Here is a 10,643-nt window from a genome sequence, read left to right as displayed (position 1 = left end):
ATGTTGCCATTGGCCACCTTGCTTAGCATTCAATAGCCTTGCAGCTACAAAGCCTGGCTGTTGCTGCTTGGAGGCACCCTCTTGTGGATTGATGTCTAGTATGGGAGAAAGAACCCTTGTCTGTTGGATGCAAGTTTGAATGTTGCCGTTGGCCACCTTGATTAGCACTGAATGGCCTTGCAGCTTCAAAGCCTGGCTGTTGCTGCCTGGAGGCACCCTCTGTGGAATGATGTCCAGGGTGGGAGAAAGAATCTTCGTCTGTTGGAGGCAAGTGTGAATGTTGCCATTGGCCACCTTGGTTAGCATTGAATAGCTTTGCAGCTACAAAGCCTGACTGTTCTGCCTGGAGGCACCCTCAATGGAATGATGTCCAGCCTGGCTGTTGCTGCTTGGAGGCACCCTCTGTGAAATGATGTCCAGGGTGAGAGAAAGAACTCTTGACTGTTGGAGGCAAGGGTGAATATTGCCATTGGTCAGCTTGATTAGCATTGAATAGCCTTGCAGTTTCAAAGCCTGGCTGCTTCCAGCCTGGGGGGATCCTTTGTTGGGAGTTGTTAGCTGACCCTGATTGTTTCCCATCTGGAATTCCCCTGTTATTTACTGTCCTGATTTTAGAGTTTTTTAAAAAAAAATATTCGTAGCCAGATTTTGTTAATTTTCATGGTTTCCTCCTACTGGCTGTTAGGAATTGTGGGAGGTGTGGTCCATAAACACCTGGAGAGCTGCTCATGCCTGATTTAGACACTGGAAGGAATGCCATTTGATTGCTCCTGAACTGCCATGGAATGCTGGGAATTGTAGTTTTACTAGGCCTTTAGCAAGGAGAGTGCTGGTGCCTCATCAGCACTTAAGGCCTGTGATTCCATAGCATTAGGCCAAGGTGCCAAAGTGCATTGATTCCATAATGTAAACACACCCTGAGCCATGGCAGCGAAAGTGGTGCCAAAGTGCATCCATTCCATCATGTAAACCAAGCATGGGCCAACCTTGGCTCTCCCGGTGTTTCGGAATTGTGGGAGTTGAAGTCCAAAACACCAGGAGGGCCGAACTTAGCCCATGCCTAGTGTAAACACACTGAGTCATGGCAGCTAAAGTGGTACCAAAGGTTTTGAGTTTTCCGGGCTGTCTGGCCATGTTCCAGAAGCATTCTTTCCTGGCATTTCGCCCACATCAGAGATTGTGAGGTCTATGTGCACCAGCACTCTTTTCGACGTCCAGAAGACGGCATGGTCCTCACTGGTGGCACAATCCATTCCCAAGGCTGTCAAAGTGCTATAAACCTACATGTTCTCAATAGTGGTATGTTTGTTTTTGGAGCACCGTCTTCGCTGACATCCTCTTTGGCCAAGGAGAATAAAGCCTCCGCTTGTGCCCACACAAAGTGATCTGAGGGTGGGGTTTATGTATATGTGGAATGTCAGTCCTTGAGGCAAGTGTCAATGTTGTAAGTGGCCACCTTGATTAGCATTGAATGGCTTTGCAACTTCAAAGCCTGTCTGCTTCCTGTCTGGGGGAATCCATTGTTGGGAGGTGTTAGCTGGCCCTGATTGTTTCCCGTCTGGAATTCCTCTGTTTTCTGAGTGGTGTTCTTTATTTATTGTCCTGATTTTAGAGGGTTTTTTTTAATACCAGGGCCAGATTCCCTTTCAGTGGCCTTTTAATTGTGGATTATCTGCCTTGATATTCTGGGTTATATGGCTGTGTGGAAGGACCCTCAGTGCTCTTCCACACAGCCAAATAACCCAGAACATCAAAGCAGAATAACCCACAATATCTGCTTTGAACTGGGTTATCTGAGTCCACACTGCCCTATATCCCTGCTCAATGTTTGGTGCTAAATTCGCAAATATAGTAATTCCTATATAACTTTACCATGTATTGAACTGCTTTTTCTGTCAATTTGTTTTGTTGCTTAATTTGTAAAATCATAATGTAATTTGATCTTTAATAGGCTTTTCCTTAATCCTTCCTTATTATCCAACATTTTCGCTTATCCAACGCTTTTATTTTTCAGTGATTGGTGGGGGGGGGGGGGCGCGCCAAAATTCTGTTCGCTTACACTTGAAGATTACCTAGGGCCGGCCCTGGCCAGGGGTCTTTCTCTTTGGGGCCCCTTTGTGTCCCCCCTCGTGGGCCTGCTCCTTTTCGGCCTCCTCCTCCGAAATGCTGCGGTTTGGCCGGGCCGCGTCCCCCCCCCCCCCCCGGCCCTCCCTCGGAGCGGATTCCAGGACTCCTGTGTCGGAAGCCCTTTTGCACAAACTTGTTCTTGTTCGAAGGCAAAGAAAACTCCAGAGGAATTAATGAAGTGCTTTTATGGCTGGCTGGAAAATGTGAGCCTGCTCCGGCATCCCCCCCCGCGCGGTCCCTTTTCCCTCTCGGAGGCCCACGGCTCTCTCAGCCGACAAATACACACATAGCGAGTAATAATATCATGATAACTGGCCAAGGCGGGCCCCCAATGGCACCTTGCTCCCCTCATGTGCCAGGGAAAGGCACCCACTGGGTGGGACTTGGAGACCCTCTCCTCTGGCCCCTCTCCCCCATTTCCCCCTTCCTTCCTCCTTGTGCTTCCTTTTGGCTGCCATTTCCATCTTTTTGGGAACGCGGCGGAGGGAGTGGGAGCAGCCAAAGGGCCTCCAACAGAAGCTGGCGGCTTTTACGGGCGGTCTCTGGGGGGCTTTCCATATGGCTTGGGGTCTCGGAGCATACTTTCCATCCCGGGCCGGAGTCTCACGTTACTCGCGTTTGTTTTAACTTTCGCTGAACTCCTGGAAAGTTTCGTGCCTTTCAAGTGGGCCGCTGCTGACCCCGCTTTGCAAAGACTGGGGAGGGGGGGGGGGCGTTGCACATGCGTGTGCAGCCGTGTCTCTGGGGGGCCCCTCCGAAAATAGAAAGGGGGCCAAAAGGGGTGGTCGGTCGGTGGGTTTGTTTGGCTGGTGTTCTGGACTTCATTTGCAGCTCACAAACAGGCCTTATGACCCCCGGCTCCTGGATGGGATTTGGCTGCCGGCCTTGAGCTCCTTCTCTTCAGGCCCAGACCACAAGCTGTTTACATGATGAAGTCACTCCTCTTCCCAGGTTGCTTTGGGGAGGGTCTCGAGGCACCTACCCATCTCTTTCCCGCTCTCAGAGGACCCTAATGGAGTTGGAAGAGACCCCAAGGGCCATCTGGGCCAATGCCCTGCCATGCAGGAAAATAATAATAATAATAATATTTGGCATTTGGAAACAATAGACATTGACAAAATCACGATCTGCCAACTGCAAAAGGCCACCCTGCTGGGATCTGCACGCATCATCCGAAAATACATCACACAGTCCTAGACACTTGGGAAGAGTTCGACTTGTGATTTTGTGAAACGAAATCCAGCATGTCTATCTTGTTTGCTGTGTCATACAACGTCGTTGTGTCAATAATAATAATAATAATAATAATAACTTTATTTATACCCCGCCACCATCTCCCCATGGGGACTCAGGGCGGCTCACAATGTTACAAAAGTAACAGCGCAAATACATTAACAAAATACACAGTTTAAAACTCAAGAAGATGATAAAACAGTAATAATATCAAACAACCACCAATGCAATTCAGTCAACTTCAAAGAGGTGTGTGTGTGTGTGTGGGGGGGGGGGGGGGGGAATATAGCAGCAATATAAGATAAAATCATTAGATTAAACTACCCCGATTAAAGGAACCTAATAACATTCAGAATAGAATTATAGTGAGGCTGGTCATCCAATAGCTGTCTCTCCAAAGGCCAGCCCAAACATCCAGGTTTTCAACTGTTTCTTAAAGGATGGTAGGGAGAGCGCCAACCTAATCTCCCTAGGGAGATCAAAGCACCCCGATAGATGGCCATCCAGTTTCTGCTCTCAAACCTCCAGAGAAGGAAGGAGACTCCATTGGACTCCCAGGCAGCCTATACTCCACTGCCGAACTGCTCTTATTTATTTATTTACTGTATCAGTAAATAAATAAACTGCAAGTCGCTTCTGGTGTAAGAGAATTGGCCGTCTACAAGGATGTTGCCCAGGGGATGCCCAGATGTTTTACCATCCTGTGGGAGGCTTCTCTCATATCTCCACATGGGGAGCTGGAGCTGACAGATGGGAGCTCACCCTGCTCCCTGGAGAGCTGGAGCTGACAGACGGGAGCTCACCCCGCTCCCTGGGGAGCGGGAGCTGACAGATGGGAGCTCACCCCACTCCCTGGGGAGCAGAAGCTGACAGACGGGAGCTCACCCTGCTCCCTGGGGAGCTGGAGCTGACAGACAGGAGCTCACCCCGCTCCCTGGGAAGCTGGAGCTGACAGACGGGAGCTCACCTCACTCCCTGGGGAGCTGGAGATCACAGACGGGCGCTCACCCCGCTCCCTGGGAAGCTGGAGCTGACAGATGGGAGCTCACCCCACTCCCTGGGGAGCAGAAGCTGACAGACGGGAGCTCACCCTGCTCCCTGGGGAGCTGGAGCTGACAGATGGGAGCTCACCCCACTCCCTGGGGAGCAGAAGCTGACAGACGGGAGCTCACCCTGCTCCCTGGGGAGCGGGAGCTGACAGATGGGAGCTCACCCCACTCCCTGGGGAGCAGAAGCTGACAGACGGGAGCTCACCCTGCTCCCTGGGGAGCTGGAGCTGACAGACAGGAGCTCACCCCGCTCCCTGGGAAGCTGGAGCTGACAGACGGGAGCTCACCTCACTCCCTGGGGAGCTGGAGATCACAGACGGGCGCTCACCCCGCTCACTGGGAAGCTGGAGCTGACAGATGGGAGCTCACCCTGCTCCCTGGATTTGAACTGCCAACATTTTGGGCAACTGTCCTGCTGACCCAAGGGTTTAACCCATTGTGCCACGGGAGGGGGGGGGGGTTGTCTCCTATTTATTTATTTACCATATTTGTACCCCGCCCTTCTCACCCCGAAGGGGACTTGGAGTGGCTCACACAAAGGCCCAATTCGATGCCATACAAACATACATCTCATAAAATAAACATATACATTAAAACCAACTGCTAAAAACAACTCAAACATTAATATTATTGAAATCACGTAATCCAATATCTTAGTCCAAGGTCTTTCCAGTTGTCCCTGCACCATTCCACATCCATTTATTGCAATGGAGATTACTGTCCGAGAGCCCGGTCCCACATCCACGTCTAGTTTTTTCCTAATTAATATCCCTGGGGAAGGAGTTCCGTGTACGACACTCCGGTGAGAAATCTGGCTGCTGCCCATTGGATCCTTGAAGCTTCCAAACAATCTTCAAAGGCAACCTTCTCAGGAAGGTCTTCATAATGTTGAGGTGGAATCTCTTGAACCCATAACTCCGTTATGGCCTGGTCTCCAGAGTATCAGAGCACTCTCTCCTCAATGGGACAGCCTTTCCAATATTCAAACATGGCTCTCATACCCCCTCTTCTCAGCCTCCTCTTCAAGAAAAACATCCTCAGTCGTTCCTCATAGAGCTTGGTTTCCAAATATGTTGGTTTCCCTTCTCTGGACCCCTCCCACCATCTATATATATAAAAGAGTAATGGCATCAGGGCAGTGGACAAAACAACAAAAGTACAGGCCCCCCAACCTCAAAATTTGACAACACAACCCATCATCCACGGCACTAGGTTGATACAACAAAAAGAAAAGAAAAATAAAGTCCTAATTAGAGAGAGAGTAATAATTGTTTTTATCCAATTGCTGCCAGTTAGAGTGCTAAGCTCCGCCCACTTGGTTTCCTAGCAACCTACTCAGCTCACGGGACAGGCACAGTTAGGCCTCACTTAGGCTTTTTCCATAGATTATCTGATTTTAACTGGATTAAATGGCAGTGTAGACTCAAGGCCCTTCCACACAGCTATATTACCCATTTATAATCTTATATTATCTGCTTTGAACTGGATTATCTTGAGTCCACACTGCCAGATAATTCACTTCAGTGTGCATTTTATACAGCTGTGTAGAAGGGGCCTCATATAATCCAGTTCTAAGCAGATATAAGATTATAAATATACAGTAGAGTCTCACTTATCCAACATAAACAGGCCGGCAGTACGTTGGATAAGTGAATATGTTGGATAATAATAAGAGATTCAGAAAAAGCCTATTAAACATCAAATTAGGTAATGATTATACAAATTAAGCACCAAATATCATGTTATACAACAAATCTGACAGAAAATGTAGTTCAATACTCAGTAATGCTATGTTGTAATTACTGGATTTACAAATTTAGCACCAAAATATCACAATGAATTTAAAACACTGACTACAAAACATTGACTACTAAAAGGCAGACTGCGTTGGATAATCCAGAACTTTGGATAAGCGAATGTTGGATAAGTGAGATTCTACTGTAATATGAAATAATTACTGTGGTAATCCAGAACAACCCAATTCTGCCATGGAGGACACAATCCAAGCACGCCCAAAAGATGGTCACCCAGCCTCTCAATAATAAGAATAAGAATAAGAATAAGAATATTGTACAATCCTAAGGTTAGCAGATACCCCTAAGGATCATCCAGTTCAACTTCCTTATATCATGCAGGAGGACACAATCCAACCACTCCTGACAGATGGCCATCCAATATCTGCACAATAATAACACACATCGAATCATAGCATCAGACAGTTAGGAGACACCCCTAAAGGCCATCCACTCCAACTCAACTCTGCCATGGAGGACACAATCCAAGCACTCCCAACAGATGGCCACCCAGCCTCTCAATACTAATACTACTACTAATAATAATAATAACAACATCATACAATCCTAAGGTTTGGAGTTACCCCTAAGGGTCATCCAGATCAACTTCCTTCTACCATGCAGGAGGACACAATCCAAGCACTCCCAACAGATGGCCACCCAGCCTCTCAATACTAATACTACTACTAATAATAATAATAACAACATCATACAATCCTAAGGTTTGGAGTTACCCCTAAGGGTCATCCAGATCAACTTCCTTCTACCATGCAGGAGGACACAATCCAAGCGCTCCTGACAGATGGCCATCCAGCCTCTACATAATAATGATGATGAAGAAGAAGATAATAATAATAATAATAATAATAATAATAATAATAATAATAATAATAGCATAGAATTCAAGAGTTTGGAGAGACTCCTAGAGGCCATCCAGCCCAACCCTTTCTACTATGCAGCAGGACACAACCCAAGCTTTCATAACACATGGACAACGTATAAATACTATACAATACTAAAGGTAAAGGTAAAGGTTTCCCCCTGACATTAAGTCCAGTCATGTCTGACTCTGGGGCCTGGTGCTCATCTCCATTTCTAAGCCGAAGAGCCGGCGTTGTCCGTAGACACCTCTAAGGTCATGTGGCCGGCATGACTGCATGGAGCGCCCTTACTTTCCTGCCGGAGCGATACCTATTAATCTACTCACATTTGCATGTTTTTGAACTGTTAGGTTGGCAGGAGCTGGAGCTAACAGCGGCCGCTCACGCCGCTCCCGGGGTTTGAACCAGGGACCTTTTGGTCTCCAGCTCAGTGCTTTAACACACTTCGCCACCGGGGCTCCTTATACAATACGACACAGGGACATAGACCCCCTCTACCCTCACCACTTTCACAGTACACAAATAACCCAATGCATACTAAACATAAAGACAACCATACAACAGACATTCAATACCACCACTACCTCAACAAGTTCTCACCAACACCACCAGACAACGCCACAGCAACGCGTGGCCGGGCACAGCTAGTGTTATTATATTTCTTGAACTGCAGTGCACAGGACTGGATAAAAGGTCATTATTCCAGGTTTGGCCAAGGCAGAAGAAGAGACTGAGACTGGGACTTCCTTTGATCTGGACACTATCCTCCTTTGTACTCTTGGCCAAGTTTGTTTTCTCGCAAATATCGGGATAGTTGAAATCGCCCATGACTACTACAAATCTTTTTTGTGCCTGTTTGATCAACTGTTGATAGAAGGCTTCATCAAGTTCTTCATCCTGGCTCAGAGGTCTGTAATAGATACCCACTACGAGATCTTTTGGAGTTCCCTTAATTCTTATCCAGATACTTTCAAGCTGGTTTCTCGAATTGCAGTCTTGCATCTCTTCTGCAACGTAACTGTTTTTGACATATAAAGCTACTCCCCTCCTCCACTTTCCTTTGCTATGAAAGAGGTTATAGCCCTCCATGGCTACATTCCAGTGATAGGAGTCATCCCACCAGGTTTCATTGATGCCTATGACATCGTAAGTGTGGTGTTGTGCTAAAAGTTGTAGTTCGTCTTGCTTATTTACCATGCTCTGTGCATTAGTGTAAAGACTTATATACTGTATATACTTGAGTATAAGCCTAGTTTTTCAGCCCTTTTTTTAAGACTGAAAAAGCCCCCCTTGGCTTATACTCAGGTGAGGGTCCTGGTTGGCTTATATTCGAGTCAGCTTATACTCGAGAATATATGGTACATTTGTTATTTTTCTCTATTATTATTGGTATTATTACATTTATTATTTTTCTCTATTATTGTTGCTACTGTTACATTTATTCTACTCTATTTTTATTATTATTAATACATTTATTATTTCACTCTGATGTTATTATTATTATTACATTTATTATTTTACTCTATTCATTATTACATGTATTATTTTCCTGTATTTATTATTATTATCACATGTATTATTTTACTCTATTATTATTAAAAGGATACCTAAGCACATTTACATTGAAGAAGATGAGAATAATGATTTAATCAGAGTTGGACAGACTTATCTTAAATTTGAGTTTTATGTAAATATTCAAAAACATTTAACCTACCAATGCCTCAATTAATGTAATTTTATTGGTATCTATTTTTATTTCTGGAATTTACCACTCTCAGCTTATACTGAAGTCAATGTTTTCCCAGTTTTTTTGTGGTAAAATTAGGTGCCTCGGCTTATATTCGGGTTGGCTTATGCTCGAGTATATACGGTAAGTCCCCTGGTAAGGTATTATCTATACCTAATAATAATAATAATAATAATAATAATAATAATAATAATAATAATAATAATAACTTTATTTGTATTCTGCCCTATCTCCCCAATGGGACTCAAGGCAGATTCCAACATACAATGGCAAACATTCAATGCCTCCGTAAACAAACAAATACTAAACATAAAATCCCAGAGAAACTCTGCCTATTAAAATAACATTAAAACCTAGCATCAAATTAAAGCCTAACATCAGTGACTTAAACCTAACATCAATAAATTAAACTGCATGTAGTCAGACAAAATGATATAATAACATAAAATCCAACATTTGGTCCCATCTGTTCATTTGATCATCCAAGCCACGGATAAAGATACTGGATAGCTCTGAAAGGCCCAGGACAGGACCCTCTTGATGGCCTCCATTGGTCCCTTCTTCTCTCCAGGATGAAGAAGAGGAACAGACAGAAGCACCCTTTGGGTTTGGACATTCACTTCATTCCTCACCCAGCCCACGTTTTATGAGTTTCTTTATGGGAATGCCATGGGGGACCTTGTCACAGGCTTTACCAAAAGCAAGATGTGCTTGGGTCAAATTCTTTCAAGGAGCCTGACGACAGTCAAGATAAAGATGATCACTTGGCTCCATAAGGGCTATCAATCATATGATCGCTCTTTACGCCTTATCTTCACTTTTGAGGATAAGTCTATAACAGAGGAATTATGGGCCCTTAGGTTCCGGCTGCTCTCATGGGGCATTACCATTAGAAGAGTATTTGTGGACCCCGTGATTCGCCCTTTGGTGGCCAACCTATCTTTACACACTCAACCATCTGTTAGGCCCAGAGATAATAGGATGTGTAGTCCTCAGCGTAGGCTCCCCCCTTTAGAAAAGTCTCAATTAGAGACTCTGGCCCAATCATTTTCCGTACCAGACCAGCAACTTTCACCCTCTTCAACCTCACTACGTTTTTCCAGTAGGCCCCATTTATCCCCTTCTTTTGAAGTAAAGTTAGATGGTGTGTCTAGTAACCTTTTGGATCCAGGGAGCTGACTAGATTCTCTTAAGGATGCTCCAATTGAGCCAGACTCCTTGGGGGGTGGGGAACAGGCGGGGGGTGGCTCCATCGAGGTCGTGTGGGGGAGGAGGAGGAATTGCCGTCAACGCATTTCCAGGGAGAAGCGCAACAGGGTTCTTGCGACCCTGGAGAAGGATAGGTGTGGTAGCCTCCATGGTAGCCCCTCCCGGCTGAAGGTCCTGCTGTTTAATGCCAGATCCGTCAAAGGTAAATCATCTATTATCCAGGATCTAATCATGGATGAACATGCGGATCTGGCCTGCATCACCGAAACCTGGTTGGATGATCTGGGTGGGGTTAGTCTTACCCAGCTTTGTCCTCCGGGTTTCGGGGTGCATCAGCAGTCTAGGCCAGGAGGGCGGGGAGGTGGGGTTGCGGTGGTCTTTAGGCAGTCCATCGCCCTGGTCAGATGCGTCGCTTTGCAATCGGTCGGGTTTGAGTGTCTCCACTTGAAGGTGGGTACCCGGGACAGTTTGGGGATTCTGCTGGTGTACCGTCCACCCCGCGACACAGCAGTCTCCCTGCCTGAGCTAGCAGAGGTGGTTTCTAGCGTGGTGTTGGGTTCCCAGCGCCTGTTGGTGCTGGGCGACTTCAACATTCACGCTGAGA

Source organism: Anolis carolinensis, chromosome 5 (genome assembly GCF_035594765.1).
Source record: "Anolis carolinensis isolate JA03-04 chromosome 5, rAnoCar3.1.pri, whole genome shotgun sequence".
Classification (NCBI taxonomy): domain Eukaryota; kingdom Metazoa; phylum Chordata; class Lepidosauria; order Squamata; family Dactyloidae; genus Anolis; species Anolis carolinensis.
This window is presented reverse-complemented; position numbering follows the sequence as displayed.